General features: G+C 38.3%; 1 protein-coding gene across 1 annotated transcript in view; it reads left to right on the top strand.

Moving 5' to 3' along the window:
- Positions 1–7,773, top strand: part of SERPINB7 (serpin family B member 7) — a 48,594-nt gene that overhangs the window by 9,216 nt on the left and 31,605 nt on the right. The window lies entirely within an intron of this gene.

The raw sequence follows: 7,773 nt of genomic DNA, 5'->3' as shown, positions 1-7,773 counted from the left end.
GGGGAAGGGGAACAGACAAGTTGCTGTTGTTTTGTTCTTCAGCCTAGTTGTGGAGGACGTTGCTTCACTGGCCCAAGTTGGCACCATCATTGCGCTCTTCCTGGGCGAGGCAGATCAGTCGCCAGCCTCTGGATGGCCGCTGGCCACTCACGCTGGCTGCTGGCTACACAAGGTAGCTTATGGCAACCCACTGCAGCAGGGGACTGCAGCCCGCGCCGTCGCAGGTGACCCACAGCAGCCCAGCTCCAGGTCGAGCTGTTGTTCAGCATCTTAGCTGTAGAGGGCAGTGTCACTGGCCCTCATATGTGGGGTCCGAACCGGGGCCCTCTGGTGTCCCAAGCCCACTCTTAACCAACGCGCCATTTGGGTGGTCCCTGCCTTGTTCTTTAGCAGATCAAATATCAAAGAGGAATTAGTTTTCCTTATTATGGCATTTTCATTTCAGATTTTACATTGATTTAATTGGATTAATCCTATGCCTATGGACACAATTCATTGTATCAACATTTAGTTAAAATTTAACTTTAATACAGTTGATTGACTTCAGCTAAATCAACATGGGACATACCACTTTTCAGAATACTCACCAACAAAAGGAGATGCTTTTGCCTCCTTTTATCTCTGTAATTGCATTTACTGAAGAACTATTTTTAGTGTCTACTCTGCTAGGATAGAGGTTATCGTAGTGACACAACAGATTTAGACATGACATTCATGGGGACTAGAGTGTAAAGGAGAGACAAACATTCAATAAATATGTAGATACATAGTCAGAAGCTCTTGTACATGTTAAAAGGAAGGTCTCTGAGTAAAAGAGGGAAGGCCTAATTTAGATTAGGGTTCGAGGAAGTGTCTCTGAAAAAGTGACATTTATGCTAAGGTCCAAGTTTTCATTCCTGGCGGTGGAAACCTGTATGAAGACTTTGAGGAGGAAAAAGCCCATTCTTTTGAATAATTTCAAAATCAGTATATTGGAGCTTAGTATTAGGTTTGTAGGGCCATTATAACTAATTAACATACACTCATGGCTTAAAGCAACACAAATGTATTCTCTTACTGTACTGAGAGCCCAAATTCTGAAATTAAAGAAACAGCAGGCCAACACCCCATCTGAAGGCTCCAGGGAGAATCCTAATTTGCTCTTACAGCTTCTGGTGGCTCCAGATTTCCTTGCCTTGTAGACGCATCATTCCAACCTCTGCCTCCATCATCATGTGACTTCTTCCCATGTCTCTGTGTCTGAAATCTCAGTCTTCTTTATCTTATGAAGTCACCCATCATTGGATTTAGGGCCCATGTGGACAAGTCAGGGTGATCACATCGCAAGATCTTCACTTAAGTAAATCTACAAAGACCCTATTTACAATTAAGGTCATATTCACATGTACTGGGGGTTAAGAGTTTATATTTCCAGGGGAATACAGTTCAATCCACTACCGGAGGGAGGAAGAGAGTGTTGGAGGAGAGGTGGGCAGAGGGTAGGTCCAGATCATGCAGGGCCTAGTAGACACTATCGAGAACAAAGGAAAGCCTGTGAAGTCACATGATCCACCTGTATCTAAAGACAATGATTCTGCATGATGGAGAGAGCAGATTGGGGAGGGCAAGAGTAAAAGAGGTGAGAGTGGGGTGGAAACTATTGCAAAAGCGGAGAGATGATAAGTGGACAGACCTCAGATATATTTTGCAGGGGAAGTCAGTAACTTGGCAATGGACTGCATTGCATACATATGGGGGAGGGAGGTAGGGCAGTCAAAGATCACTCTCACATGTCATACTAGAGCAACTGGGTGGGTGGCAGTTCCATTTACTGAGATGGGGAAGGCGGGAGGGGAAGACTAGGTTTGGAGAACGTTCAGGAGCACAGATGTTAAGGTGAGAAATTCGAGATGCCTGTGAGAAGTCAAGTAGGCATTGGAATAGAGGAATTAAAGGAGGAATTAGGTCTAAATTTGGGAGTCCTCCATGGTGGGTGGCCTTGGAAGTGATGGAAAAGGTGAGATTTCCTGGAGTGAGAGTGGGAAGAAAAGAAGGATCAACCTTTACAGCATAAAGGGAACAGGGGAAGGCAGAGAAGGAGACTAAACCGACAGGGCATCCGCCCCATCTGACTTTCATCCACCTCAGAAGAAAACATCCGTGGAGCAGTGGTGAGTGCAGGAGACTGAGTTAGTTTTCTTGGTGTATCTGACACTCACTTGGTCTGTGATTTTGAGCATCTGCTCTGTTTACAATCTAATACTATGAACACTATGACTTTTAAAAATAGACATGTAAGGGGTGACCCATTAGCTCAGTTGGTTAGAGCGTGGTGCTGATTACACCAAGGTTGCCAGTTTGATCCCCGCATAGGCCACTGTGAGCTGAGCCCTCCTTAAAAGAGTCAACTATGCCACTGTACCATGAAAGCAACATGTAAGCAATAACCATGGCTGTTCCCCAATAAAATTAAAAAAATAGATAAATAAATAAAAATTAAAACAGGGATGTAAAATAAGGGTTTTCTTAATCTTCACCGTTTCATGTACAAATAATTAGGAGAAGAGACATTTAATGTGATTACTTATTTCACAGCATTTGGCAATACATTCTGGATTCATTTTCATTTCTCAATTGTTATGTATTCGGTCATAGAACAAGAGTTACATAAATATAACAAAAGAACATTTTTAATTAAACATTGAATTACTCTTGTGCCCATAACATAAGCAGGTAATTGTGAATTAAGAGGTTGATGGGATTTAAGGTTAGGTCATATACTGATTTTTAGATTGCATCATAAAAAGAATGGGGGTGTGTTCAGCTACTGTGCTCTAGTGTTAAACATATTCCATCACCTTGGGGCTGGGGTGACTGCGTTAGCCACAGGCTCCCTTTATAATTGTTTGTGGAAAAGTGTAGAAGGATGGGTGAAAATCCTGCTCTGGAAAGAAATTGAACACCTTCACTAACATCATACAAACCCGTGCTTTTCATTATCAAAATATTCACAGAATTTTTCTGAATTGTTACAGGAAGTCGTTGAAAGTTTTATGCATCTTCCATGCAACTTTGTGCTTCAAACTTTCTTGCTAGTAATTTTTTTTTGAGCAAGCTAAATAGTATGCTAACAAATAGAAACAACTAAGTCAGTTTTTTAGAAAGTAATTTGGTCACTAGAATAAATTATTCGATAGAGTTTCTGTTGTTATTAAATATTTTCAAATTGTCACTCTAAAATGATTTCATTTTTGAGCTGGTCTAATTTTTAATATTTAAAAATTGGTAAATAATCTACTTTAAATTTATGATTGGGTCTAAAAATAGGCTTCCTTTATTTTAAAACAATCTTGGTGAAGTCACAGCTCGAAGCTTAATTTGATAATATTCCTACTCATCAGATGCTTGGCCTAAAGGATGATTAGTGGTCCAAAATTTAAGTAGTTGATGTTAAAGTGTTATGGGAATATAAAGAATTTATGAAGAGTACCTTAAATAATAGAAAGTCAAAAAAGGAGGTTAAAGAATCATAATCTAGGTGAGTTGCAGCTTTCAGTGACACCTTTGATTTGGGTTTAGTCAGACAGATATTAGAGCCCACTAGGCAAAGAATACTTTTCTTTGTTAAAGATCATGTCCTGTGAACATATACTCACTGTTTTGTTTTGTTTTTTTTTACTAAATTAAGGGCTAATTTTTGGTGACTTAAATCCTAACATCTCACCATGCCAGTGCTTTAAGAATTCCATGACTTGGGAACATATTCCAGGCCAAGGAAGCCAGGAAAGAACAAGTTTGACCTGTGTCTCTAAGTGGGTCACTCTAAAGAATTGCATTATAATACAATTACAACTGTGAAGTATTTCCCATGTTATGAAAACAGAAACTCTGCATGCCATTTATATGGTGTGAACTAAACTGAAGGCAGGCCCGAGAGTGAAACTTACCCAACCTTCAGGGTAAAAGAGAAGAATTCTCCCAAGACTTGCGCCCTTATGAGTCAGCTGACTCTTTCTGATGTGCTTAGATGAACTGTTTTCAGCTCCTTACAGCTTTGGTTCCCAACATCTGGAACAGAATAATGTGAAGGCAGATGGGACTTGGTTAGCTAATCTAAGATGCTACCTCTCTGTTCTTTCCTAGGTCGTCCCCCAATTCTTCTGTGTTTAGGGTTTCTAAGCCAAACTTATTTTCTCTCCGTAACTCAAGTAAACACTGAGTGACTAAATGGTGTGGGCCTCTCCTGAAGGAAGTCAGGTCTGTGCTTGTTGGAGTCCTGGCTGTCCCCATCCGTTGCTACATCCCAAGGTACCCAGTTTCCTGCTTTTCCCAACCTGCTGATTTATCCTAGTCTTCCAGGAAGGGCTGAACCAGAGCACCAAGGCTATTCTCCTTTATGACTCAATATGTTTCTAAAATCTCAGATATGAATGTTACTATACTCTGTAGTGGGATGTTTTTCTTTAAAAAGAAATCTAAAATTCCTGTGGAAAAATGAAATAAATGAAAATAATCAAGAACGTTTTGAAAACAAGAAGCAGTTTTGAGGGACTTGCCATATCAAACACATTCAATACTTTTATTAAAGTTTGAATTGACAAAAAACATAAATGGATAGATTAATGAAACAGAATACAGCTCAGAAATTGACTGTTGCCTGGGTAAAATTTAGCTTGTGATGAAGAGGGAATTGCACATATTTGAGGAAAAGAGATTTTAAAGAAATAACAGTAGGATAATTGATTAACTTATTATTAAATATGTAGATTTTCACTTCATACCAAAAAATTATGGAAGGAAGCAAAATAAAACAAACCAAGCTAGCAAAAGAAATGAGAAATTAGGTGCTGGATCTCAGAGAAGGAGTTTTTAAATGTAAGAGCAATAGAGAAATCATATATTTTTAACTACATAAAAGCTTAAAATAGGAGTGGGGAGAAGGGAGGAATAAGGTAGAGCACAGAGGATTTTTAGGGTGCTGAAACCGCTCTGTGATATTATATTGGTGGCTATATGTTATCCGTTGGTCCAAACCCGTGGAACGTACACCACCAAGAATGAACCCTAATGTAAACGATGGACTCTGAGTGATAATGGTGTGTCAGCTTAGGTTTATCAGTTGTAAAATATGTCCTGCTCCTGGTGGGGAAGTTGATAATGGGTGGGGCTATGCCTGTGTTGGGGCAGAAGGTATTTGGGTAATCTCTTTACCTTCTACTCAGTTTTGCTGTGAACCTAAAATTGGTCTAAAAATAAAGTCTATTAAAAGCTAAACAACTTTTTTGACATGTGTGTGTGTGTGTGAATTGCCTGTTCATGTCTTTTCTACTTTTTTTTTTTTTGGTATTTTGTGCTTCTCATGTTTAAGAGTTCTTTACATATTAGAGCTATAAGCCTTTGTCTGTGGTGTGTGTTGTGAATATTTTCTCCAGTTTGACTTGGTTTTGGTGTTTTCTGACATGCACAAGTTTTAATTTTTATTTTGTAGTCAAATTTATTAATATTTTATTTTCTCTGGATTTTGAGTTATAGTTAGAAAATCTTTTCCTTCAGAGAAATTAAAGAGGAACTGACCCATATATATTTTTTTCTAGTACGTCTATGGATTTATTTCTTACTTTAGATCCTTAATTCATTTGGAGTTTATTACTATGTATATGGGGTGGTATATGGGTCTAATTTTATCTTATTCTAAATGGCTGTTCAGTTGTCCCAGAGTTGTTTATTTAAATATCCCCCTTTATCCCATTGATTTAAGATGTTGCCTTTATCATAGTCTCACTTTCCACAGGTTTTTGGGTGTATTCTGGACTTTTCATTGATTTTTATGTTAATTTTATACCAGTTACTTCACTGAATTATTTTACTGTTTGGTTTGCTTTATCATTTGTTAGCTGTGGTTCCCTTACAACATCTGCAAATACAAATAATTTTGCCTATTTTTTTACTCACTCTTATTTTTCGGATTGATTTGCTAATAGCTTCAGTGCAATGCTGTATAGTAGTAGAGATTGTAGTCATCTTTTTTTTTTTCTTAAAGATTTTTATTGGGGAGTTGGGGGATGGGAACAGCACTGGGGAATTGGGGAAAGGGGAACAGACAAATTGCTGTTCTTTTGTTCTTCAGTAGAGTTGTGGAGGGCATTGCTTCACTGGCCCAAGTTGGCACCATCATTACGCTCTTCCCAGGCGAGGCAGATTAGTCGCCGGCTTCTGGACGGCCACTCACTGCGGCTGCTGGCTGCTCACTGCGGCTGCTGGCTACACACGGTAGCCCATGGCAACCCACTGCCACAGGGGCTGTAGCCTATGCCGTCGCCGGCCACTCACGGCAGCCCAGCTCCAGGTTGAGCTGTTGTTCAGCATCTTAGCTGTAGAGGACAGTGTCACTGGCCCTCATATGTGGGATCCGAACTGGGGTCCTCTGGCATCCCAAGCCAGCTCTTAACCAACGCACCACTCTGCCAGCCCTGTAGTCATCTTTTTTCTTAAGTGTTTAAACAATGTTTTTTTTTTTATCATGAATGGATATTAAATTGTGTCAATGGCTTTTTCATCATATGTTGAGGTAATCATATGAAGTAGTTCCCACTGTTTCTTGTTTGAAAAAAACACAAACTTTCTGAGTCCTAATTTTTTCATATTGTAAAATGGGACATTTAGATTTAATGATCTCTAAAGTTTCCTTAGCTCCTTATATATCCATCTGTTAATAAAGACAGAATTTGATTTATGTTTAGCTCCCAGACCACTGAATTTACAGACTTAATTAAAATTTATGTGGACATTTTAAAATTACTCTGCAAGAGAAGAATAAAACTAGAAGATAGTTTTAAAGCACCCATTGAGAACAATAATTTTAAAGGATAAAATAAAAGCTGATAGAAAACTAAACACATCATTTACATTTAGTGTTGCCGCTGGAACTTATTAAAGGTAAAGCTTAATAAATCTAAAGACTTAATATATTTATTTTTCATAAAATATAATGATATTCAAGATGGAGTAAAAAGATAATTCAGGTTATCAAATGGGACCAATTATTGCATTTATTTAGGAAGTAGAAATTCTGAGGTAGAAAGTGAACTCAAATTTTCTTCTTAGGAAATTAGAATTGGATTATATTTGGGAAACCTCTCTGTCTCAGTCTGTTCATAAATATCACAGGACTAAAAGGGTTAAAGTTAAAAAGGCCATTAATTAGCAATAGTGGTGACTCAATTCTTCAGGAAATTACCATTCATTATTCTGTTGTGATCATGACAATGTGATGAAATGACATGGCACAAATAAGTGGAAACCAATAAGGCCTCCAGCATTTGGAATTCTTAGGAGAAGAGGTCCTAGGAAGTTCCAATGACTGCATTCACTTAAATGAGGAGAATACTATATCACAGCATTGATTGCCAAATGAAAGGGAGAATTATTCATTTCAAACGTAAGAGCGGAGAAGAAAGTGGAAGAGGTAGAGCAGAAGAGAAGACAGGGCAAATATTTACATGTAAATGAGAGATGTAGACTAATTGAATTCTCTTGTGCCCTGCCCATAGTGAAACAACAAAGAACACATCAAGAAATAAAAATAGACCTAACATTCAAAGCATTTAGAATGAATTAGCCATGACACAACCTGCAATTAAGCCATGGAACGTGCTACTACAAGATTTTATTGAAATAGATCACTTAGATAGGATAGAAGGATTAGATACGGTGAACACAGTTTATATCAAAATTTCTGTGTCTGCAATTCAGAACAAACAAACGAAACACCAAACCAATGAAACACATTTGACT

Source organism: Hipposideros armiger, unplaced genomic scaffold (assembly GCF_001890085.2).
Source record: "Hipposideros armiger isolate ML-2016 unplaced genomic scaffold, ASM189008v1 scaffold_674, whole genome shotgun sequence".
NCBI classification, from domain to species: Eukaryota; Metazoa; Chordata; class Mammalia; order Chiroptera; family Hipposideridae; genus Hipposideros; species Hipposideros armiger.
The sequence above is the reverse complement of the archived record's forward strand: the minus strand, read 5'-3'. Positions and strand labels throughout refer to the sequence as shown.